Genomic DNA, 27,261 nt, shown 5'->3' with positions numbered 1-27,261 from the left:
AGGGTGGAAACAGTTACGCGTCCACGGGTAGAAAAAAGCTTTATCGTCAAAAAATGAATCTGATTTGAACTATGTCGATAGCTTACTGCACTTTAAGTTAAGAAGGTAAGAGTAATTGTTTTTAGGTAATTTTTTATATTTACTGCTTGTACAATCTAAAAAAAAAAAGTTCCAAAAATATCTACAGCTCAATAGTTTCATTATATTCTATATACGATGGTTCCAGATTTAATAAGATGTGCTAAGCTTGCGCCTAAACATGTAGGTTAATATTAAATCATAATATACTTACGTCTGTGAAAATACTATTCCAGGATACGGACTCATAAAATAAGACGAATAATGTTAGTTTGAACAAGATGCTGGAGAAAGAGCGAAATACACTGGACCTTAATTTATTTGAATGTATCGTAGACACTGTTGTATTCGCAATTTCAGCTTAATTCTCTCATCGCATGCTCCGAGAGTCTTGACACCTGACGCTCCAGGAATGTGTCGTGGCTTACTTCTCACCAGCAGGACGTTACAAATTATTACAGATTTTGTATTAGTTACACATATAGGATGGAAGATTTCTTTATCGCCTCTTTTATCAACAGTTACTAAATGATTTGGTTTCAGTGACGGGTGAAATAAACCGCGGGAACATCGTGTCTCTAGCTGTAAGAAAACGTTTCGCTCAGGCACCGACCTGCGGAAACGCGACGTTACTACGCCCGGCTGATAGGCAGTCTGCAACACGCGAGAGTCACAGGCTGCCTACCTCTCAGGGTCTCGTAACTCGACGCTACTCGACTTGCTTGTGTGAGGAAAAGTCACAGTAAACAAAAGAAGTTTCAAAAATAGTTTAGGTTATTGAATTATTGTTCTTTACTATAGTCGATATATCACGTAGCATTTGGTACAGTAATAATTACATAAGAAACAAAAAAATAAAAGTTTTGAAGTAACTAAAAATAAATAATATATAAAATAATATAATTGCGAAAACCTACAATCATGTTCCTTCAAAAAATATCAAAAAATAGCTAAGACCAACACCAAATATTAAAATAAATTTAAAACAAATACAACTCAATAATATTTTATAGCTAATAATAAATTATAGACGACCATTCTTCAGTGGTTAGATTAGTACCATTTGTATATGTGTGTGAGTTGTTCTTTCACGCGGTATATAATTTGTTACGTTATTCTTCTCCATTTCGCTGTACCGATTTGATGAAATGTTTCACGGACTTCATAATTACCCTGTGTGTGTGTGTATATATATATATATATATATATATATATATATGCTCCAGTCAGGTTATTTTCCTCCATCTTGTTCATGTTTTCGTCAAAAAGGTTATTATTTTTTTTCTCTTTGGTGCTCACTGAGACACTGTTTTGTTTCGTCCATTCTTAATGCATGCAAATTTTTTTCCATTTCACAGTTTCGTCTCGTGATTAAAACACCGACTCCATTAGGTCCTGGGCATAGTGAGACATTGTTCCTTCCCTTTTGAGAAATATTACATCCTTGTGAAGAACTTCGCCTGTGGCGCATTCGACTTGCACCGCCATGTTAGCTTATTCAACTTTTAAGACATATTGTTTTAGATAGGACCCTTTCTACGGATGTTGTTCTTTGTAAGCACATCAATTTGTGTTCTTTTTTTGTAGCATATTTTGTGACCCGATATATGTTACACGTTTTGTAAAAATTCAGAAAATATATTCGTAACTATCAATATATGCGTTCTCACAGCTGGATAATACATTCAAAAAGAATTTTTAGTTATTTTTTGAATATTTCTTCAAAAATTCTGAAATTAGAAACAAAAAATTCAATACGCCGTGTTGGTTACATTAAATTTTTTGTCATAACTTATTTTCAGGGCTTTTCGCCTTACACTTCGTGTTTCGTCTCAAAGTTTTTCAACAGATTTTTTCTACATACTATATAATAGTGGTAAAAATACACGCAAATGTTCGTAATTATTATCGCTTATGTTACCTTTTACAGTAACGAAAACCACGTTCGGTAAATATCTGGTGAAAAAAAATTTGTGACCCAACAACAAATGAAAAACAGTATCAGAATAAATATATCAGGGGAAATGCCTTAAACTATAGTAATACAAGGAGATGGAATTAGCATCTCGGAGTGTCGAGGGCCTTGAAGAAGGGTTAGGCCTCACCATCTTACAATTAAAAATAATTTTTTATACCGCTTCCAATATAAAGCATCCCAGCTAAATTTAAAACGGCATAGGACTGAGCTTTGGCTACTACTTGTCGAAGTCAACATTTGTTGAACTGGTGTGATTATAATGAAGGTTGAAGTCGCGGCGCTTGCAGACTAGAACATACTGGTTAGTATGTGGTTGTTACAAGGTATGGAAGGTCTGGGAGATATGATTTATGTCTTGGCATGCCAAAAAATTGGGATGAATAGTTCAAAATTCGAATTATAGCAACAAAAAAAAGAAAAAGAAAAAGAACGAGAGATAATAAATCCAAGGTGACGGAGCCTAATCCCCCCTTGACGTTTAAACTTTGCTCGCCTAACCTTTCCTTCCGTCCGCGGGAAATAAGACGTTTACCCCGCGCCGCCAGCGACGCAGCCGCTAATCTCGCCGGCGCGGCCCCGGAGCGAGCACTACCGGGAGGGGTCGAGCTGTTCGAGGAGCGAGTTAATCCGACTGAGCGATGAGTCGATTATCGGCAATCACGAGTCGAGCTGCAGCGGCCGCGACGTGGGTGCGCGCCTCGTATACCCTTTGCTGGTGCGGGGGGAAGGGGGAGGAACGGGAATGCAAATAATATAATGAAACCTGGTGCAGACGAGTGGTCGAGGATGAGATTAAATTGAAAAAAAAAAAGTCCTCGTTGACGTGTTAGCAGCCGCTCGCGGCGCCTGCGAGGGACGTATTTTACATTCTGGCATAACGAGCTCAAAGCGAATGTTAAAGATCGATGAAAGCTCATCATCCGTACAGACCGGAAAAATTCGCGGATTCATTTCGAGACAGTCTAGAATCCAAAATAGTTTACTTACATGTTGCTTCAGTTATTGGACCACATTTTACCTCAAGGACTCTGAGCCAATGGAAGAACCTATAAAAAAAAGTATCGAATCACAATAATCCTAGTTACGAGGTATTACGAGTCAGTAACCAATGAGCAGGCGTAATTTCCCCGAGTACATATAGGATAGTGGAGTCTATCCTAGAGGTCATTGAAAGCACGAAATATTACAGTTCCTACTCATCCGTAACTAAGAACAAGAAAAAAGTCGTTGTTTCAATGACCTTTAGGATAGACTCCGCGATCCTCTATGTACTCGGGCAAATTACGCCTGCTCATTGATTACTGGCTCTTGACAGCTTTATAAATTGGATGTTTGTGAGGCGATACTTCTTTTGTTGAGGGTTTTCCATTGGCTCAAAGTCATTCAGTTAAACTGTGGTCGAATCAATGAAGCAGCAAGTATAGTACTGGTGCAACTTGTTAACATATTGCACACTTGACGTTCGAAAGAGGAGGAAAGTTTGTGTCCACATCTGATTTCCATACAAAAATGTTAATTTAACTAATGACATTTCAAAAAAAATACCCCATCCCTCTTTCCCATCCCTTTAAGCAAAATTTTTCACTCCTTGATGAAATGTTGCACACCTGACGTTAAAAAATAAAAAAAAAACACTATGATCTACATATGGTTTTAACCAAAAGTTAAATGAACACATTAGATTTTGAATAATTACTTTCCCTGCTCACACCTCCTATCCTTCTAACCTCTTTTTTTCTACGCATTAAATCAGATTTTGGACAAGTTTAGATTACATTTTGCACACTTGACGTTCAAATTAAGAAGACGACTACTGTCTACATCCGATATCGGGGGAAAAAAATCCCTTCACCTTGTGTTCAGCCTGGGCAACGCCTGGTACTTCACCTCTCTCTCTCTCTCTCTCTCTCTCTCTCTCTATATATATATATATATATATATATATATATATAGTTCTATGAAGAAATGGCTTCAAAAATATATTATTGTGTCAGATGAAAACTTAGTACCGGTTTCTGAAATCATGCAATTGTTTTGCAACGCTCATATCGGATCTTTTCACGCAGCATTTAAGTTTCATACGACTTAGTTTCTCATCCACGAGGACCACCAACCACCTCCCACTAACTCCGGAACGCAGCTAAGTGAAATCAACCGTTCACACCAACCGGGAGCCACGCGCGGACGCGCGGGAAAGCGGCGTTGCCGGCACTCACCGCTCGGAGAAGGGCCGCAGGACGGTCAGCCGTAGCGGAGAAGCGGCAACAGCGCCAGCAGCCGCGCCGCCATCTTGCGGCGGGAGCGCCTCTCGCCCAGGCGCCGACCGGAACCTGCGCATGCGCCGAGGGGAGATTAGAGCCTGGAAGAGTTATCGCACAGAAAAAACAAACTATTTGCCGTGCTTCAATACACTTTGTCCATAATTGCAGACACCTGGAAAATTCGCGTTATTATTTAGAGAGTAGCTGGTCTGCGTACCATTATAGACAAAAACTGCGTTTTCATTGGAGACAAATAATATAACATATTACAAATCTCAAATGAACCAATCATATGCAAGCCGGCAGGAAGGAGACAAGTGTCATTAGTAGAGAAAGGAAAAATTCGCGTTTTCAATTCGTGACACCTGTTAATGCTTGTGAATCGACAATTTTTTTTCACTGAATGTCTTCCATTGGCTCAGAGTCCTTGAGGTAAACTGTGGTCCAATCACTGAAGCAGCAAAAAAAAAAAAAAAAAAAAATTAAAAGCATTTAGATTCTAGTTTATCATGGGAGGAAATCGCGATATTTTCCCAGTCTCTTGCCATCTGCCAATGGACGATAGGCAACGACTAATTTGTGTACAAGCTTGTGCGGCTGGTCCTGGTGCCATAAAAAAACCGCGAAATTTTCTGGTAGCTAAATATTTGCGACATAACTTTTTTGATTATCAGCCAATGAAAATGCACATAAGATATTGAAATAAATACAGCCCATAAGTCTACCTAAATGTAAAAAAAAAAATTCTGCAGTCATAACAGTAAGATGTATTGACAGCGGAGTGCAGACTATTTTCACGTAAAAAAAATCCCGGATTAATCATTATTTTTAACAAAGGTATGTTTTCACATCTTACGTAATGCACGGATTCCGCAAAAAATATTGCGAGACTGGCGGTGTGTTAAAACATTTTTAGCACGTCTGTGTTTCGTGATTGGTGTGCTGACAGCATAAATAGACCTGAAAGAAACTCAACCAATTACGAAACGCAGATGATGCTACAGTGTTTTTACTCTCTGCTAGTCTCGACATCTTTTCTGCTAAAAATATATTCCTTTGCATATCCCTACCAAAGGCACAAATTGAAATTAAAAAAATAGATATCAAGAAAAATTTTACGATGTAAATATACTTACCAATAAATATCTTAAATTGATTTTAAATTCGCTACTATACTACGTTAAAAACTATTCTTGCGTTAATTTATATTTAAAAAAAATTTTTTTAAGCACTGTGTTACAAAGAAAATACACTTACTTCACACCTCCGATACTAATACGTAGTCGGTTGTAAGCTAAGATATCCAGTTACGAATTCGTAATATTTAATTCAATATTTAAAAAATAAATATGATTTTTTTTGTTACGTGAACTATTTTCACGAGTTTCAAAATAAACCACGCTAAAATAGTTCCCGTGATACGTTGTAGCCTATATATCTTGCGTTTGAATACATCTGGACGAAACGTTCATGAACATGGGACTTCATCCTGTTAAATTTCCGCTATATGGTGTGCGTGCATTTCTTTGTAATTTAAAATTTCAAACTCAACTAGCATTAAGAGTAATAATTAAAAACCACAGAAAAGCGCAGTTTTGGGTCCGCGCTGAAGATTTTTCGTGAAAATGTCGGGATAAAATCAACATAAGTGGTTCGTATTGCTATTTAATTAATCTCTTTAATACAATGGTTACACAGAGTAGTACAAAAATTATCTATCCTTTGTGGGCTCAACCACTGTTGACGCATTATTAGTTTTTACATTTACTCTCGCATTCACTCGTCACTGGACTTTTAATGCTTTTTATGGATTCCTTCCGACGCGAACTTTCCTCTGACTTGCGTTTTCTATAGTTCCGAGCACATTAACGATTCATATGAAACATCAGTGTTTATTTTGTAATTTTCAATTTATTACCGACTTTCACTTATATTCCGGCGAATATTTATATGATCTCACTTTTTTTTTATCAGTGATCCGCAAGATCTTCACATAACGACACCAGAATCAATGTCCAGAATCAATGCCAATTCATAACTTTACACAAAGCTAATTCGTAACAGTCACGCGCAGGCGCCTACAACGGCACGATGACGTCACAGGAAAAAAAAAAATATTGCTGCGCGTGGGCTCAGCCATTTCCGTCGCATTACTACCAGCCACGTAGTTATCAGCGATTAAAATAATTTTGTCGCACAAGAAATTTCGCCCGATTATGGCTGTAACGAGCAAATAGACGTTATCACGTAAAAAAAAAAATCCTTGATGAATCGTCACCTCCGACCGCACCGTTCTTTCCTGGAGTTCGGGTGCGAGCCGTCGACACACTTCGTAAGACGCGAGTCCGCAGATGCGCCGCGAACAGACCGCGCTATCAGCGAGGTGCAACCCCCTCCCCTTGCTCCATCCAAGAGCACTTCACGCGCACTGCGGGGCCTCATTGCCGAACAACAACAATAACTACTACTACTACTACTACTACTACTACTACTACTACTACTACTACTACTACTACTACTACTACTACTACTACTACTACTACTACCAAAACCATACCGATAGACCTCATGGCAAACGAAAGACAAAGACTCCACGAACGACGCACAAAGGGCACCCTTGACGACTACTCCCGTGAACTCGAAAGGAAGAAGACCCTAAGAGAATGGCAAACTAGATGGGAAAATGCGGACACAGGGAGATGGACAGCTAAACTTATCCCAGCACTCGAAACATGGTCTGACTGCAAACACGCGGAAACTAACTTCTACCTAACGCAACTACTCACAGGGCACGGACTGTTCGAGGCGTACCTGCACCGCATGGGGCTAGCAGACAGCCCTGCGTGTAAATACTGCCCAGCAAACACAGATGATGCCTGCCACACCTTCTTCCACTGCGGCAGATGGGAGACAGAAAGAAAAGCGGCCGAAGAAACAATCGGAGCCAAATTGAGCCCAGGAAACATAATCCCCCTTATGAGCAGCTCTCCGCGGAACTGGGAGACAATGAGCTACGCCGAAGCAGTACTGAGAGCAAAGAATCTTGAGAACTGACCAAGAAGAACGCCTAGTCGCGTAACCTGGGCCAGGCTGAAGTAATGCGAAAGCGGTTCCCGGTCTGGCCCCCTTCCTAAAAGAAGGGCAGAAAGAGAGGACTTTTTTTAGTCAGTAAAAATCTGACACTACCAGCAATCCCACCTGTTGGTGTCTTTTGAAGATTTTTAAACCTCTCTCCAAAAAAAAAAAACTATTACTAATACTACTACTACTAAACGACAGCTTTTTGGGCCGCGGCCACCGCACGGTCCTCCGCCAGTTCCCCTGCGCTGCAAGCTGCTACGAAACTACCTCACCAACGTGTAGTTCATAACATTTTGTAAGGCTCTTTGACAGAAAAAATAATAATAATAATATGAATTAACGACTCAAGAGAAAAAACATAGCAATACTCGATATTGGATGCATTTAGCAGCGACTAAAACAATCATGTACTCTTCCGCAATACTCTTATCAATTTGTTTTTAACCAAAATCGCACTTCGTAAACTGAATAATACGTAACATTCTATAAAAATTATATACACTACTTAATATTCGTTTTGATTAACATGAACTATTTTTTTTTTAATATCTGAGCGAAAAATATTACGTATTGTTCCTATCCTCTTTCTTCTTTCAATGTAGCATTTGAAAAAAGTTAATTATGAAAGTCAGTGGTAATTGGAGCGATGTTAAATTCACGAGCTGTGTTACGGAAGAAGGATAAAGAGAACGACAACCAATGTTTATTCTGTGTTCTGGACGATGACATTCCCTTGGGGAGGTCTGGCCGTCAAGAATCCACATCCAACCATAAGATGGAAATTTTAAATTCCCCCTCCCCCCCCCCCCTCCATTTTCCACCTTAACTAAGCGCAAAAGAAACTTTCAGAATTTCGGCGGATAGCTGTAGGACCGCTCGTTATTAGCGATTAGCCGTTATCAGCCCCTACAGAATTAATTACAGACACGTAACCAAGATAATACTGAATGACTGTGAGTGTGTGAGAGAATTACTTTATTTTAATAATAAATTTAATTATATTTAATATTTTTCTATTTAAAATATATTTAATGTTTTAGTTTAGTATTTAATCATGTTTAAGTTTTTTGAATTTTAAAATTTATTAATATATTTTATGTATATATTTAATTATATTTCAATATTTTTATATTAATAAATTATTTTATATGGTTTATGTTAGTATTAAAATTGAAATGTTAAATTGGTAGATTATTAGTAGTAATTTTGTGTTTGATAACTTATTAAACGTTGTTTATGTCTCATGGTTCGGTGTAAAATTTTGCGTTCACGCCTTAACTGCGCCAAAAAAACATCGAAATAAATAATTAAATTGTTAATAGTGAATATTTTTCACGCAACGCGATGCAGAGTGTGTATAAAATTAAGTTTTGTGCATGCGTGAAAACTATGTTTATGAGTCAGAATTTGTAGTCATTCGAGTCACCAAATAATTTCGAGAAATTTTCAGTCTCTAATTACTAGAGACATGAAAAATTAATTTGTTTATTTGAAAACTATGTTTGACTTGGCTTAGTTTAATAGTACTTAAAATGTTTGCAACCTCCCCACCGTCGCTTTAGAAAACGAATACAGCAAGAAAATCCAGAGTAATTAATTGCTTCTTGCCCTTTGGGTTGAAGTACAACTACTGTTTATGCCCAACGTTTCGGCATGTCTTGTTTCAGCCATTTTTGACCCAGAATTCAAGAAGAAGTTTTAGACTTTATCCACGAAATCTTACGAAAAGATTTCTTTGTAACTTTATTTTTCTTCTACATCTACTTTTTAGTCACTAAAAACTATTTTCAATGGAGAGGGCTTAAAATAGCCCTACTTTCGTTTTAACTTTTAATGATCCAAGGTTTTTTTTTAAGTTTGGAAATTTTAACTACAGTAAAAATGTTAGCAAAAATGCTCGAATTATTAACAGAAGTAATGGGTTGTAAGTAACTTATTAAGAAAGTTCAGATTCTCACACTTTATGTTTTATTTATAATGTTTAAAATAAACAAAAACTCGGTAAAAATCTTAGTTTAGCAATCGTATTGTGTGTTATATTAGTTTTTCGTTGCTGCTGCAATTTTCCTTAATTTTCAAAAGGAAGATTGGCAACATTCTTCACGCCACTGTAAATCTAACTTCATCCCTCCCCTTTCCTCTTCGTCAGTTCTTTCGCCTCGACCATCTCTGCTGCTTTCCTTTACTGCTTGAAACAAGCGGCAACATTTTATCACGCTCGAAGAACAGTCCGTTCCCTTTCCCCGCAGACCTTGGCGCACTGCGCCACAGATCCTTAACAAGTCGGAAGCGATCGTGCCGACGCGACGTGGTAAGCGCTCACTTTTATTTTTCTTTTTTAAATAAAGCCAGCTTAGCTATTAATGGTTTTCAATAAAATTTTACGAACAAACGCTGATTGTCTTGTAGGTTTCTACGTCGCAACCGTACGTGATCATGAAATGTAGTTTCTTTATTATTATTTGTTTTAATTTAGAACAAAAACTTTAAATATTTTTTTTTTCTTTTACTGTCTAGCATATAGTTAAAACAAAAATGTCTGATTTATAATCATAGTGCGTAGAAAAAAATTAACATACATGATGAGCTTTAATTTTAAAAATTTAAATGACATATTTGTGCCCTATCTAAAAAAAAAAAAAACTTTAATGTGACCACTACTGTCTGCGAGGCCTATCACACATAAATATGTGAACAAGCATCGCTGCAACCTTAGGAATTCCATTTTCGTGTGCTCGGAACTCCGCTGATATAATCAAAAAAATGATGTTGCGTAGTTTGGGAAAGGGTTTGGAGTGGAGTGGGTAGAGGTGGGTTAGAGCCGACGACGTACGGGCGAGATGAGAGGCCATCAAGAACGAGTGTAGAGCAGGCTGCATCGCTCACCAGGGGCCGGCATTAATATTGACACAGCTGGGGACCGGCTCTGCTGGGCCGGTGATAGCAGCCATTAGGACGGCGGCGAGAAGGGGAGAGTGAACAGACACGCTTCTGTAGCGAACACCACCCTCTGGCATCTGGGAACGGTATATTTGCGCTACCGCGAGAGAGAGAGAGAGGTTGCCCCCGTCGGGGAATTTTCAACAAACATAACCCGCACAGTGTGCGTGCTATCTCCGGCAACGTGCAACACCAGCCTCGGGTTCGATACTCATTTGCATCGATTCGCAACAGTTGTTGCCAGTTCATGTTCAGCGCAGTTCACATCAGTGAACTCGGGGAGCTTCAGTTCTGCAGACAATGCGCGCCCGACCGTTTGGACCGGTTTGGACATCAGAGGTCCTGGGTTCAATCCCAAGTCAGGTCAAATATTTATACAGGTAAAAAAAAATTGGGTGAGTGCACTTATGTACGCGCGTTAGAAGTTATACTTACCTACTTGGCGTTAATAAAAACTAACTTTAATTTTGCATGCAAATAATAATATAAATAAAACAACAAAATGGACTGGAGGGGTATTATAAATACGGTTGGTAGAGTGTAAAATTCAATCAAAATAAAATTATGTAATTAAATACTCAGTAATTCACTATTAATATAAACATGTGTATAAAATTAATTATTTAATTTAGTAAAATATAACCAAATATGCTGAAGGTACTATAATTTATTAATTTTAATTAATTATTAAATAATACTGTATTAATTTATAACGCAAATAATTAATATAAACAATTACAAAAACCTCACAAACACTCCCATGTAAACGGCCAGGAGACTACTAAACCTTCCACAGATACTTCCAGCCAGAGATAATGGAAGCTTACAAGCAATCTGACATCGTTATAGGTTACAGCAACATAAACTCCCTTATGTAAATACACATGAAAATTTTTATAAAAACATTTTATATCACTAATATTCACAGTAAATAAACGTTCTTGATGATATGGATCAGCATTCTATATCAATCACTAATCGATCTATTTATTTTGCTCATCCTGTGAAAATTTCGGCGCTGTGCGCGCGCGTCAAAATTCACTCTCATCCTTTTTTTTTATTTTAAAAGATGTTTAACTTCAAAAATTACACAATGTTGGTTGGGCGTTGTATTTCCCATATTCCTCCATTCCGCGAAAGGTAACATCAAAACCACTAAATAATTACACAATGGAATCCCGCTAATCCGGACCCCGCTTTACAGGACACTCGGTTCATCCGTTAGGAAAATATGTTTTGTTTTGTTAATCCTACAACAGTTAGTAGGTTAAAATATAATGAAATTAATCTGTAGGAAAAAAATGTATATATGATAGTAAAACATAGCTTTTTATAGTTTCACCCATCTAAATCTTGTATTGCGTTCGTTTTAATGTAAATACCGTATAATCCATACTTTCGGGGAGATCTAGTCTGGATTAGCGAGACTCTAGTACTGCCAAGTTTGTTTTATGCATAATTCCTCAACTAATAACATAAATGTTATGTTACTGTATGGAACTATGGTGTATAAGGTCTCTGAATGATTATTGCATTGGGGAAGATTGATTTATATGTTCATGGACATACGCCATTACTGAGAAACAACAAGAACGAACAAGAAAAATAAATACAAAAACACACCGAACGCAAGACAAAATCAGCCGATGTCAAATGTTAAAACACATAGACAGTAAGTACAGTGGTTTCTCAATTACAAGCAGTGAAAACCAGCAATGGCGTATGTCCATGAAAATTTTTTAAGCTGTGGTATATGTTAGCCTATATTTAATTTATGTATGATGTTAGAATATTGTGTACTACAGGACATGACGAGGGGTCAGTCTAATCAGCTGCAGCTGCAGTAGAGTGTACATGGCTTAAAGGCGGAATCACAATATCCCGTCGCCTTCATCCGTTCGTCGGTCACGTGACATGCAGCCAATCGGATGGTCCGAAAAATTATGTCCGGCGTGCACTTCCGCATTTTCGTACGTGGTAAACACGGCAGAGGACGTCAATAGTCATACTTTTTTTTTTGTTTCCTTTTCGGTGCCGATCGGCGACGCCCCACATCAGAGCTCATATTTCCCCCGTGCACTCCGTCTATATTCATGTTTTATTCATACCGCTTCGCAGCGTGATGAAGCAAGAAGTGATCAACTTGCAGCTCTTTGTGACCTACAACAGCTTTAGTGGTGGGGAAAAAAAAAAATAACGTCAAAGGAAATTTACTGCAACCCATTCCGATTCATCGATTATCCGCCATAATATTTTAAGTTCATAGTGTGTAATCATACACACTGGTTTATTTTTACTATGAATTAAACTTTTTACTGAAATCTGTGGGAGAGATGGCGTATAACCGTGGTAAAAAAATCTTTACCAGTCTCAATTCATTACTACGCCTATACATTAGTAAATTAATTAATTTTAAAAAAAATTCCAGTGTAGGTAGGCTGTCTATAGCAGGTATAAACGCGTGTTTCAAACGCGGTGCTATGAGCACTAGAGAGAGAAGAGAGAGAAAAAGAGCAAGAGAGTGCAAGAGGAAGAGAGAGAAAGAGAACAAGAAAAAGGAGAAAAAGAGGATCCGCAGAAAGAGAGGGAGAAAGAGAGAACTAGAGAGAGAGAAAGAGAGACCAAGGAAAAGAAAGAGAGAAAAAGAGCAAGAAAGTGAAAGAGTAAGATGAAGAAAGAGAGAAAGCAAGAGGAAGAGAAAGCAAGAAGAAGCTAGAGAGCGAGAGAACTGAAGAGAAAGAGAGACCGAGGTAACAAAGGAGAAGAAAAGAGCAAGAGGAAGAGCGAGAAAGAGAGGATGCAAGAGAGAGGCGACTCCAGGCACCGCATGTTGCGCGAGGCGTGATGACCGGCTTCCTCCCAGACGCGCGCCTTCGTGCGGGTCCATCGTTGATCCCTCGGGCGGGTGGACGATTATCTCGTTCAGCGACGCCGAGCCGACCGACGGAGACGTCTCCGCGTCTCGGCGAGACGACGCCGACCGCCTGACCCAGTTCGCCCGCGCGGCGCAGGGCGCTCAACTTGCCCGGCGCTGACATCAATCACACAAACACTTTCCGTCTACAGTATATTTAGGAGGTGCTAATTAATTTTCACGACGAGCAAAGTTGGCAGTTCCCTGCTGACATGGTTTGAAATATTTTTTTTCCGTGCAAAAATTGCCGCTGAATAATATTAATGGTTTCTTTTAATTATAATAAAATGTTACAAGGCGGTAGCGTGTGCCTCGTAGTTGGTCCTCTACGAAACACTACTGTTTAAGAAATCACTTCACCTCTCATCGTAGAAGCGTTATTTCATTAGATGCTCTATATCTAGCTCCTGTAAATGAACAACAAAATGTAAGAAGTGCGTTTCTCTCAAAAAATTCAAATGTGACTTTACTATAGTGCGTCTCATTCTCAGTATCAATACAGAGTAACGGGCATTCCAGATTGATACTATCCAGCTTGATAACATTAGAAATATTATCTTTTATACTTACCTTCGTTAATTATAATAAGTTTTGATGGCTTTTTTTTAAAATGTAATAATTGTTTAATATTCTAAGGCCATGAAATAGTCTATGTTTTAATCTTTCTGAAAAATAAATTAATGCTAAAAAGCAATTATTACTTCACAGTAATAACGTTTTGTAGCAGTCGGTCGCTGTTAATATCAAATATTGTGATAATAAACCATCTGTAAATAAATTTATTTTCAGAAAACGGCTTTTAATATATTGAAATTATTATTTTTATTAATTTATATAGTATTTTGGTCCAAAGAATCGGTACAGCTCGCTGGTCTTTTGCACTTCACTGTCGATTTGCAGCCGTGGTGTCGAGGTACCTCTGGAGACAAAAAGGTTCACGTCCCGACTTGAACATGTCGTCAACACGTTAACGGTCGTTTGTTTCTCCGTCAGTTTGACGCGCTAACGAGGCGCACAGAGGAAGCCGGCCGTCGAGCGAGGACTTGCGCCAGAGTGGGTTTGGCCAATTTCCAGACGCGTAATTGGACTCCTCGTTACGGAGCCTCTCCTGGACCTAGCGCGTCGTTCACAAGACCCGCCATTGGGCGAGGCGAGTTGCGCAGGGCCACGTGGCCACCACATGCGCGCCCTACGGGTTCAGTCCGGAGTTCCCGATCGTAAAACCACGATTATCGACGATTCGTGATCAGTATTCTGAGTTACGTGTGGTGCCAACATTCTCGCCTTCATTTACGTATAAGCTGGATATTCAAGCATTCACTGTTTAGGCACCACTTAGATACATTATTCTTTGAAGTAAATAAGGTACATTTACGTAATTTCTGTTTAACTACCTATTACTCTGGTGTATACGACTTGTTATAATAATGTTTTATCGCCTTGCTCATGTAAGGTAGAAATGGCGGATTGGCATTGATCATGGAAATGAAATCCTCGTGGAAAAAAAGAATAACAAGTTCCAATCTCTCTTAATACAATTCTTTTTTTGTTTCGAAATTAAGTAGTTTTCATTGTCGTTCAAATAAATAAAGAGCTCAATTTTTTTAAGGTGCCTAAACTATTTGTTAAGCTTGTCTTTCCTAGCTTTATCAGCATACATATTCTTTAATAAGTATCATTTTGTATTTAATATCATAATTAATATTTTCGAGGCATATTTTTTTTTAATATTCATTCTTGTTTCAAACATGCTCAAAAGACTTAATTTTTATTCAAACAAATAAATAACAAATAAGTTTAAATGTTTAATTTTGTCATGCGCAATTACCGTATATCGTACTGATAAAGTAAAGCACGACCAACTAAATTATATTCTAGTCAGTCTCATATAGTAAAAAAGTCTAATTTTTTCAGTATTTATTTTTGTGGATTAATAATAAATTACTTTAGAAAAGAAAATAATTATTAAATTTTTTGGAGATCTGAGCCAAAATAATTTCAAGCAGCAGTATACCACATCATGTAGTCGCCCTAACCACTGAGCTAAATCTATCTATTATACATGCTTTATACTATAATATATAATTAAATTTGAACATGCATAGTAGGCGTGAGAATAAGCTCGTAATTATTTTATTTATTAATCGGTATTTTATTTAAACATTATAAAAGTATCCGTTAAGTGTTGTTGTGTTTAATATACAAATTTCCTTAGAAGCCGTAAAAACAAAATAAATTGTTTTTAACTCTAAAGTCATTTAGACATAAATAAAAATAATAAATAACAGATTGTGTTAAATTTAATTTAGCAAGATGGTAATTGTGTAAACTTCGAGAGATTTCTCGTAATACGAAAATTATGTTCCTCTAAATGCACACGTGTGGATACAAATAATAATAAAATAAATAACAAAATGGCGAGATTCTTCACTTTAAACTCCCCTTGCTTTGTTCAAAACCAAGACGTTACTTTCATTTGCGAAACTGTAGTAGAAGTAAAATATGCTGTTCCACATTTTTACAGTATCTTACCGTTTTGCAAGCGAAGAGTTTATATAAATAATTACGATTTAGTAGTAAAATATAAAGTTTTAAAAGGTTATTTATTATCGCTATGTTTTATTTGTCTGGAAGAGAGACGTGGTGGGGAATCGTTAGAGCTGAAACTGTCGAGAGGGCAGGACCTGGTATCATAGAGCGCTTAGAATAGTTTTTTTTTTTCATTTCATCTTATGTACAGACATTTTGCCTCGAAAAGTTTTATTATTAGTATAGATTAGGTATAAGAAACATAATTCTCTTTGACTGAGGTCGCAGAACAAAACCATATATATACATAGGCAAGTATACGAGCACTAAATTATACTACTGCGCAAGTATGCAAGTATTTAAATGTGCAAGTATGCAATTATGCGAGAGTGAAAGTGTGAAAGTATGTAGGCGTGCAAGTATTCGAGTATGCAAGTATTCAAGTAAGCAAGTTTTCAAGTATACAAGTGTGCAACAGTGCAAGTGTGCAAGTATGCAAGTAGGCTGCGTCATTTTTACCTCTCCCCTGCCGTCTCCTTGTCTCCCGGTTCTCCCATCCCCTACTTAACTATACCGCTCATACGAGCGGAATTTTCGTAACTCTCGAAGATTGTAGCGCCCTTAGCAAAGAAGTTTCACTTGAAATATGTTTGTTTGAACCAACTGTATGTTTTTATTCGGCCATATAGCCTACAGACAAATATTTTGTTAAGGCAAACAAACCTTTATTCCAGAGTCGCCGGCGGGGTCGAACCTCGGTCATTTTGCAACTAGAAGACGTGGCGGACGTTGCCGTGAGCAGGTGGGTTTCCTCAGGGTACTGCCGTTTCCTCTCGCCCATTCATTCCGTCGACGCTCCATTCTCATCCCATCGCCCCTCATCGTCTCTAATGACCTCGTCAACGATTCATTTATTCATACTATTGGTAGCGTAGCTTAAGTCTTGCTGTGGATTTAAGTGTGCCGTGCTTAATTCTTGAGAATGTTGAGTTAACATTCTTTAAATGATTCATTCTATGGGGAATTTCGATGTAATGCAAATCCCCGGTTTAACAGTGTCAGATATCAGTCTGTTTGTGCCTGATGACGTAAACAGATGACAGTTCCCGAAACGTCGCAACTGTTTTGTCACAGGAAACCTCCTGTGTTTGTCTTGTTATCGTTCTGTTGTCCATAACATATTTTTAACTTCATCGTTGTGTTCATATATTTGCTGCGTTGTCGAGGTTTTGTTGTCTGTCTGCAAATACTGTTATTGTTGAAATTGTTTCGTCGTTGCTAGCTCACTGTATTCGTCTATGCTGTTATAATGTTTTTCATTACTAAATTCCTTCCATGGAATTCTTGCGCTGTCTGATATCTAAGTTTGAATGTGTTTGTCTTTGCTGTCATCGTTGTGTTGTACATAGTAACTGTTTAGGTTCATCTTTTGGTTTATCTGTTTGACAACAATTTAGGCTTGTTTTCTGTGGGTTTATGTTTTCATTTTTATTTCTTATTTTGCATTTATGAATTTTTCCCTTGACAAACAGTGCAATTTTACAATGGCGTATGTCCAAGAAATTGTATTAAATTAACGTTGAGTAACTTTGTCACTCTGAAACCAATCATTAATATCCACTAAACCAGTAAGGGGTGGACCTAAAACGAGTCAATAATGTCTTTAATTTAGTTGTAATTATTTAAAACCATGAGTCGTAATTTAAAATCCTGGGCAGACTTAAGACCATACTCTCCTTACATAGCAGTTTGACTATCTTAACACTTAATTCTAAACACATTAACGTTTACACCCTAACCCGAACTCGTACTCGTAGCGCAATTACCATCAGGTCTTTGCGAACACACGGAGGAGAGCCGGCAGCCATGTCTCGCCCCATTAAAGGGAAAGTGCGCGTGCAAACAAGAGACAGAACAAGGCGATAGCGCCTCTATCCTCGGGTGGATTAACAAGTTCAAGCTCCATGAAGTTAGTTTCCCCAGCAGGGAGTTAGTTCCCCGGCGGGTTCATTATGCCGGCGAGCGCCGACATCCAGTTTTAATTTCGCGTCCACCTGAGGATCGCGATGGGGGAAAACCATTACTTAACCTCAAAATACACCCCAAGTGTGGCTCCAGAAGGAAGGAAAGTGGTATGGGCCATAGCCCCTCTCAAAAACCGAATTAAATGTTTTGTTATATTTTATTTTGGAGGGTATATTAAATTTACTTAGACATTTAAATTCGTGTGTCAGCCTTATGAAACTATTAATGTTTTAATACTAAAAATTTATTTTTAAAACATTCTAAAGCCAATCTCTGACTTGTATGACTGTGATACTTTGCAACTACATCCTTTCTATGCACGATAGCCCTTCCTGAAAAGTCTTCCTGGAGGCGCCCTTGAACACCCTTGCATGAAAATGTGCCCATACCATGCTACCTGCTCCTGAATCATGCAAATACTTCTGCTAACTTCGGCTACGTGTCATGAACGAAATTTCACGCCTAAGGGGTTAAAAGAGTATGTTTGAATTTTATAACGAAACTCTTCGAATACACTTCAGTAGTATGTAAGCAACTGTACATAAATAAAGTGCATGAAAAGTTTCGTAGTATTATTTTTCCATTTTTCATACGTTGACTATCATGGTGGCTTTAGTTTCATGATAAATATTTTTCCAATGTAAGTCTAGCGGGATTTGAGAAACTGAAGAAAAATATAACACATTAACAATAACGTAGTGAACTATTTTTTAATTATTCGAAATTCGATTGCTAAGGTGGTAAAAATATGGAAAGGTTGGTTTTTTAAAAAAAAACAATCCCAATTTAATGAAGTTGATTTTAAGATAATGGGTATGAATAATATATCTACATACTAACAGTATAAAATTATTTTTAAGGGTTCATATAGTTTCACTCTATTGTGGTAAAATTGTGGTAAGTTTACTTAATTTTATTTATTTTAAATACAAGAACGTATTATATAAAATATACTATAAAGAAATTTTAGTAACTAATGATGTATTAAATACGTAATCAGTAATGTATTGTGTATGATAATTTTTTTAAAATTTGACAGTTTAAGAGGGTTAAAAGTAGGTTAGTGTTTTCTATGGTAAAAAAATATATCCAAAACTAAGCACGCGGGAGTTGAAATGTTGGATATAAATATTAAACATAGAAAAAAATGTCATCTTCCACAATTCCATCTCTAAGAGGTAAGCAGTGGGCTGACCTGGTTTCATTAACAAGAATTCAGATAGTGTAACCTACCAAAGCGATAGAAAAAACTGGCCATGACTATAGAAATAATTCAATATATATTCTAAGTTTTATGATGGTTGTGTTTTCATTTCTAATGAAGTAAAATAAGATTTCATTCGAGATAAAAATTTCAATTCAGTATCCACTTAATTATCAGATAATTATTGGTATGATAAATTTTAAAAATTTTGAAAGTTAATTTATTTTAGATTATATCCCTGAAGTGTTAAAAATTATATCCAATTTTTACAATCATGGCAAAAGGTATCACTTACTGGATGCACAAAAGCAGTAGGTGTACATTTTCACAGACATATTTTGCACTGAAAATAAAGACGAACCTTTCCCCCCCCCCCCCCCCCAATTTAACATTTGATGACGGTGGGAAAAGGGGTTATAAGTTTGTGAGTTTCGTTTCATTATGTCTAAACATGTCCATAAATCCTTTAACACCTGTGGAAGATCAGAAATTGTATACCTGGGATATACATTTATAATAATGAGAGTCGTTCACAAATTATAAAAAAATTATATTCCTAATAACATTAAGAATGAAAAACTTGATTTTAATAAGGCTATGATGATAGCCAAATACGTTTACTATAAAATAGGACATTAGCATAATCTACATTTAAAAGTGTTGTACTATATAAAAAAGGATAAGTCAAAAAGTGAAAGGAATATTGGTGGTCAGGCTGGGCATAAAGGAAGGTTTCGTGCCAAAATGGAAGCAGATAAAGTAGTAAAGATAGAGTTGTTTAATACTTGCGAATGCGGAGGAGAAATTGCTATATGTGGAAAACCATATATTCATAATATCTTTTTTTTTTTCAAATTTGTTAACTGTATTTGAGTGGTAAAGGGTGAATGCAATTTAAACAATGTTAAAACATCTACATTATCACTTTTAATAATTAAAACCCTGAATGATTTACCAATGAATTGAAATTTGTGCGTATACGTATTTTCTTAGGAATGGTTGGAGTTCGTCACATTTCCTTGCAAAGTTATAATATTTGCGCGAGCGAAACAGAGGATAGTAAACTAGAGCACTCAATCCGGTATTCCGAGACACAAAAATGTGAGTTTAGGTTTTGAATATGTTACAACTGTTCCCCTAACCGTATTCCTAGTGCACGATAGGACACGGCCAGTCCCTTATTTTTAGGGAACGGATTTCGGTATTCTGTTCGTGACATATCTGTTGCCCAAATTCCGCGCATGCGCAAAACTCACTTTCTCGTTAATTTCGTCCAGATGGCGGACCCGCGTCTGGCGCCATTAACACGTACATATTCAATTTCGTGAACATCGGGGGACGTACCAAACGTGTTGGTGTGCCTAATGAAACTATCCTGGAATACATTTTGTGCACTTTAATAAACACTGAAATAAATAATTTTCAACTTAAAAAGTACTCGAGAATAATTAGAATAACACCATTTTATTCGTGCGACGTTCTGCTATATCTAGGATTTATGCCGTAATAATTGCATTTACGGTTGCGAAACGTCCGCTAGAATGCGTTGGGATACGTTTCTAGCCTCGAGCAGGGCACCGTTTATTAAAACGGTTGCCGATTTGGATCCTTACTGGTGTTTCGACTCGATTTGGACACGTTTCTGGAATACGGCCAGCGAGTTAGGTAACAGTTGTATCCCAACAAGGCAGTGCTTGCTCGCTACCTCACCCGGACGTTTTGGAATACCGTCCTGAGTTGGAGTTTATTTATTTATTTATTTGTCGTCTTTATTGGCGGCGAAGTTAAGGCGGTACGCCTTTTCTTACACTTAACCACTTTTCTGGAATAACATCAAAGAGTTGAATATTAAAAATTAAGCATGATATAAGCAGATGTTGACTAAATATTAAGAGAACAAATTAAAATTTTAACTTAATGTTCAAATATAAACTATTACAAAAGATTCAACCATAACTAATTTAAATTAATTAAAAACTAAGCATAGACATACATAAAAAGGAAAGTAATTAAACATACAGCAAATAGTATCAAAACAGGAAAAAAAAAATTGGTGCTATTACGTTGAAACCAGTCACTCGCACATTCACACACAGAATCAAGCAGTAGGGTAGCGGCGAAGTGGTCATGGTAAGCAGTTGTTACAAAGATGTTTTTTTTCAGCCTGTACTTAAAAGGAAGCTAGATTTTTTGTTTGCCTTGTCGCGTTGAGTTATGCGTTGCAAGACGGCGGCGGCACTGGCCGGTCAACGGCCGCGGCTTTGTCCCTGGCGGTGTTATCTGCGCCGCCGGCTGGTAATGGACGACACGCGACCCGCCGCGCCTCGGAGGAGTTGTTATCAGTCGCCAAGGCCGAGGCGGTGGCTTCAAGGTCGCATGCCGACACGCTCTTCGTGGAAGCGCGCAGGGATTCACCGAACAACTTTTGTTTCCAAACTGTTCCATGTTTTTGAAAGTGCCACTACGTAAAGTAGAAAGGGATTCCCTCCCTTTTGCTGTTCCGTCGGAATTAGTGAATTCAATCAGGTAAATTATAACTGAAAACTGACCGGTAAATCCGTTGACATGACGGTTATGCAAAAATCTGTGGAAATCACAGAAAAAATAAGCAAACTGGTGTATTTACGTATTTAAGTAAAACCTTTTTAACGAATTTGCACTTTGCACTTTGCACCTTGCACTTTGCACTAAACGATTGTTTCTTACTGGTTTTTTTTTCAACATCGTATTTTATTTCCCTTCTTTCTCACGCGCTACGCACTCGCCGAAAGCCGGAATTGAAAATTTGCCCCCCCTTCCCCCCCCCCCCTCGTCCAAATACTGTTATCTTTACTGTTAAAATTTTAGGTTAAAATTACCCAGGGATCTTCGTAATTGTGCGGGTTATCTTCAAAAATTTACGATATAGCGTTAACTTATTTTGAACATGATCAACAATAATAATATCATATTGTTACGAACGCGAGAGCCCAGACCGCAATGCCAGGTTAGGAGCTGGCTGGCGGCCCTGCGCATATTCACGTGGCCGCCGCTGACGTAAGGCGTGTCACGCGTGCCTGGCCGGATTACAAGGGTCGTCGCTACACCCCTCCCCCACTGCTCCCCGCGCAACGTCCTACCTCGGCGCCGTTAACTAACGCTGAGAGGCCTTGGGAATTCCGCGGGCCGCCGCGTGAAGTCACGCGAGAAGCGACGCTATTCTCGAAGTTTCTGGGCATCGGGTCGGCGCGGGATGACGCGACTGGCCCCAGCTGCGCTCGTCAGTTCTAGAAGGGTGCCAGAGACTATTTAAGCTGGGACGCCGGCCTATGCGACAGTTTTTCGGCAACGGAGTTCTTGGGAGAGGCGAGAGTGTCGCGAGTTTGGCGACGGAGTTCGGCGACAGAGTTCCGCGGGGTGTGCGGCCCGGTGAGGAGTGCGGACTGTAAGAACTTGACAGACACTGAGTGACTTGGGAATAATTATTTTTAAGTGCGATTAAGTGGTGATTAGGCATTTTCAGTAAGATTCTTTATTATTGATTTAAATATTAGTAAACAATAAAACTCTGTAATAAAACATAATTGGGCTATCTCTTACGAACAAAGTTCTTCCCACATAATAAATCGTAATAATATTAACAAAATATTCAAAACCTTGTTGATTCTACAGCAAAAAAAAGCCTTCTTTTTTTCCTTCCAAGCTTGCGTTTACCATGTTTACAATGGAAGACTGAACTCAGAAGAAGGAATCTATGAGATTACGGATAATTCTTCTTTAATTTGAGGTCAATTCTTCGTTGAAAATTCCGTAAAATTAATGTAATATTTAACAGTGTGTTTTTTCGTAACTGAATGTTTAGCGTTAAAAAAAATTTGCCACACTACAAAACATATAATATGGTGACTGTTCTTTACAAAATCATTTCATTTCACTCCAGTTAATGTCAACAAATGTGCGACCATAATAAAAGCAAATTTTTACTTTATTTTTCTTATAACCTCACCCAAGAAAAATTGAATAAAACTCAATGTGCAACAATACATGAAACAAAGGGGTGCACTGAAAAGGTTGGGATTCCTATAATTTTAACTTCAAACAAATAAATAATCATTCAACGTGTAGCTACTGGGCGCTGCTATGGAGCGTATAAAACCTCAAATACACTCAGTTCCAGATAAGGTGAGACTTAATTTGACCGGTTCTTCAGAAAACGCAGATTTATGTAGAACCAGACTACCGCATCAAGTTTCATTTATTACTTAGCTAATTTTATACGATTATTTAGCCCACAAAGTATATAGTTAGGGAAGGGAAGATTTCATATTTATATATTTTTTGTGAAAGTATACAGTTATTTTTTTTAATTATACAATTAATAAAATGCAATGGTGTTGAATTCCATACACAGAATTGATTCACGCTTTAACAGCCAGTGTTACGTAGCTGCCAGGCTAAGTATAGATTTTAATTAATTATACTTATGAGTATGCATCAAAGCCTACTGTTAAATGTTATTTTATTTATCTACTTAGGGGTGCTCCTGCATATACTGTGCCTACCGACGGTGCTCACACTAATTTCTTTTACAGACATTATGAACTCAGAAGCCGTAACACCAAAATAAGCAGCAATGCCCCGTGGCGGTTGACGCGACTGTACTTCGAGCTTTGTTTGTAGAAGAGAGGGGTGGTGGTGGTGGGGGTGAGAAGGGGAGGCGGTGCTCTGTCGACACAGGGAGCGCGTGTGGTCACTCGAGGAGAGACGAGGACAAAGGGGTGGCGGTGATCTCGTTCCAACCCCCAACCCTCCCCCCAACACCCCGGGCTATTCCACCGCGTGGCGCCCACAAAGGCAGTACAAAGGAGCTGCGTGTAGGACACTCTCGCACCGCGATTTGCTGACCTCTGACCTCCGACCACATCGTCAGGGGGGGGGGGGAATGTATATTCCCACGGGAAACCCCAGCATCCTCGCTGTACGATGAATGTAACACCTACACTGTCCGTGTGGCTCAAGCAAAGCCCTATGTAGGTGTGCACGTCCTGGAAAGTCAAGCGAGATCAGGGAAAATTCAGGGAAGTTGGAATTGTTCACGTCGAGTCAGAGGTTTTTTTACTTTAAATCCTTGAAAAGTTATGAAAATTCCCCAGTGACTGTAATTTGAAGGGGGAAATCCCACGCTTCAGTCTGCCATCATACAGACTTTAGTTGCATAGTCGCACATTATAAAATGGCGTAGGGAAGGTATGGGAACGGTAGAAGCTGGATTGTATTAATTTATTTCAGAATATTGCTAAATATATAAATTAAAAATAATAAAGTCAGGTAAATTTTTAATTTCTATCAGAGAGAGTCAGACATTTTATTACAGATTTGTGTGGACCACCTTAAAGCGCTAAAGACGACGATCGCTGGTGCATCTTACGCAGTATCGTCTCTAAGCGCGAGGCTCTCAGCTGAAGTTAGGTCTTTCCCGACCGCAAACTCACCTCAACCTGCAATTTTTTTTGTAAATGTAACATAAATATATATGAAATTTCAGGTATTTGAAAATTTGTACATTTACATGAAAACATTTATGTCACTACAAAATAGTGTTTGCAGTAATACTGGGTTCGGATCATTACCCGGGCATTTATGCTTTGTGTTGTCCCAGTACCTTCAATAGTTCCCTGAATAGTTTCCCAGTTTTAACCACGCACATAAAAAATAATAACACAAAAAAGTTCAACTATGGAATATTCGACTCCTTTTTCCATGGTCAAACACCAATTAATATTTTTTAAATATGCGCTAATTATTGTAAGAAGTATCTACTCAGGATTTTACTCGAAAAAAACGTATTTTATATACGCAAAAATAGCCATAGCCATGTTTTGTACAAAATTACAATATATCTCTTGTAGTATTACGAACTGTTTCTTGAAAACTGGTTTCCAAAGGAATTTTGTAAACGTACAGAAAATAAGTTGTTTTGCAGTGGAACTTTTTGCGATGAGAAGAAATTTGATTAATATTATTTACTAGCTGTACCCACGAATTTGTTCACGTGGAAGATTTCAGACGTTACAAAACAAACCGATATGCTTCACGGCATATATTTGAATTGAGTTAAATGTGAAGCTTTAACAAGTTAAAGGGCTGAATTTTTTTTTAATGTTTTCACCTCTAAGTCGCTAATCATTATCATTGCCCAATTTACCAACATTCTGAAGAAAAAAATATTACATGTACGGACTAAACTCCTAAGTAAGCAGAAGTTAGTGTACATTGAAACATTTTTTTTTTTTAATGTTTAGCCTAAAGTTGCTCATTTACGTCAACGCAACGAAACGTCGTGTCTACCGACGGTGCCGCTGAGGCAGGTTTGAACTCGGTTGGCTGTCGATGGCTCGGCGCTCACAACGCTGCTGCACTCCTCGCGTCGGGCGAGGCGGATTGTGAATGAAGGTCCAGCGCAGATCCATCTGCGGGTTGCATGTCGCGAGGGCGGATCCAGATCGACGGTCAGGGGGAGGGCCAAATAAAATTTTCTAATACAATGTTGGTATATTTACAATTCAAATATTCAGTTAATCTCAATTTATTATCTATATCACTGCAGTAGAATAATACTTAGTAAGTTTGGTAAAATATTATACAGAATTTGGAGAACATCTGAAAATAATTCAAGGGTCAGGAGGGGGGGGGGGATTCCCATTTAAACCTCTCTGGATCCGGTAGTGTGAATTTTTATTCAGTGAATATGTTTCCAGGCAGTTACAGGATGCAGGAATCTGTGAAACCTGTTTTTGGCTACGTTAAAAATCTAATATAGGCCCTAACTACATTTATTTATAAATTTGGTTCTAAAGAAGACATTACCCAGTTGTCTGATTAGCGAGAATGCAATCCGTGTAGTTTCTCCCTGTGTAGACCCCAACAAATATTTTGTGATGACAGCAAAATAATTTGCTTATTCAACATAACCATTTATTAGTGACAAAAGCTTGATGTCACTAATGCCACTAAGTGGACATTAAAATGTTTTGTTTGACACAAAATGGAGTCAATATTAACAAAAAAAAATTCTGTCTGCCACAAAACTTTCTTTAGTTAAAAAAGTTTCTGACTTCAATGATCGGAATGGGTGAGCGTGCAATAAAATTTCAACGTGGCCTGGAGTCAATGGCCAGCCAAATCGGTACTCATAATTTATATGCGAGTCGCGATAGCGTTTGACATCGCAAAATAAACCGCGGATAACCGTAAAGACTTAAAGGTGGGGTATTTAAGTTCAGCGTGTGTCATGACACAAGCTTTAAAGGATGTTCCACACTCTCAATACGAGGGAGAAAAACATTATGGACATTTTCATAGAATAACCTCGATGCTATTGTAGACAAATAAATATAAGTAGCTATCGTTCGCTGGTATTGTAGACATATAAAAACAAGTTTTGTTTGAACTATTGTCTTTTTTTTTACTTCAATTGATGCTGAATTAAAAAAGGAAGAAGAAAACGACCAAATTTGCGCGTTATTTTCAGTTATACGAAAAAAAACAAAAGTATATTACATTACGGTTTCTAAAAATAAACAGTTTTAAAAATATATTTGGGCACATCATAAAATTTCGTTTAGTTTATGAAAAAAATTGGCAAGTTTCGCGCGATACTCCGTCCAGCCAAGGAGTTATTGCGTAAATTTGAAACTTATAAAAATACTATAAGTTATTGTTCAAACTTCCAACTTTCTTGCGTTTTGGTATGTGCGTTTTCGATGGCCATATTTGAAGAGAAGTGTTCCGAAAACTATTAAATACTCAGACGTTATGTGCGTGGAAGCCCACAAAGTTCTTTTATTTACATGCATCATGTTTACATTTGTAAAACTTTCACACGGTGATAGAAAATAACTATTTAAATTTCAAATTGCCAATTTCTTTTGTTTCGAATGATAGACGTGATTTATTAAAAGAAGCCCGGGTTGAAAAAAATAGTTTTTTTTCTATCTGTTTTACATTTTCCAGTTACATGGTTCGTGACATCATGGACTTGCGTGTTTGATGACTGACTTTTTTTTTGCGTTGGTTGCGTGTTGCGTCTTTGCGCTTCTTGAGAAGTTTATAAACCCAGCCTTAAAGATCACACACGCTTCAAAAATTTAAAAAAAAAATCGAAAGGGTGCTATGCTATTAGCTCCGTGTTTGTGTTCCGCTATCGCGCAGGTATTCATTCCGTCCAGGCCGTAAAGAAAGCCTATTCGTGGGAGCGGGGCTGTGGAGGCGG

General features: G+C 37.9%; 1 protein-coding gene across 1 annotated transcript in view; it reads right to left on the bottom strand.

Annotated features, from left to right (window-relative positions):
- The window catches only part of LOC134531268 (beta-1 adrenergic receptor-like), a 212,765-nt gene that overhangs the window by 140,191 nt on the left and 45,313 nt on the right, over positions 1 to 27,261 (bottom strand). Inside the window, exon 2 of the mRNA XM_063366960.1 lies at positions 4,273 to 4,386. The gene's annotated coding sequence lies outside the window, so the exon portion shown is untranslated. The remainder of the gene's footprint in view (positions 1 to 4,272; positions 4,387 to 27,261) is intronic.

This window comes from Bacillus rossius, chromosome 3 (genome assembly GCF_032445375.1).
Source record: "Bacillus rossius redtenbacheri isolate Brsri chromosome 3, Brsri_v3, whole genome shotgun sequence".
In the NCBI taxonomy this organism is placed as follows: Eukaryota; Metazoa; Arthropoda; class Insecta; order Phasmatodea; family Bacillidae; genus Bacillus; species Bacillus rossius.
The sequence above is the reverse complement of the archived record's forward strand: the minus strand, read 5'-3'. Positions and strand labels throughout refer to the sequence as shown.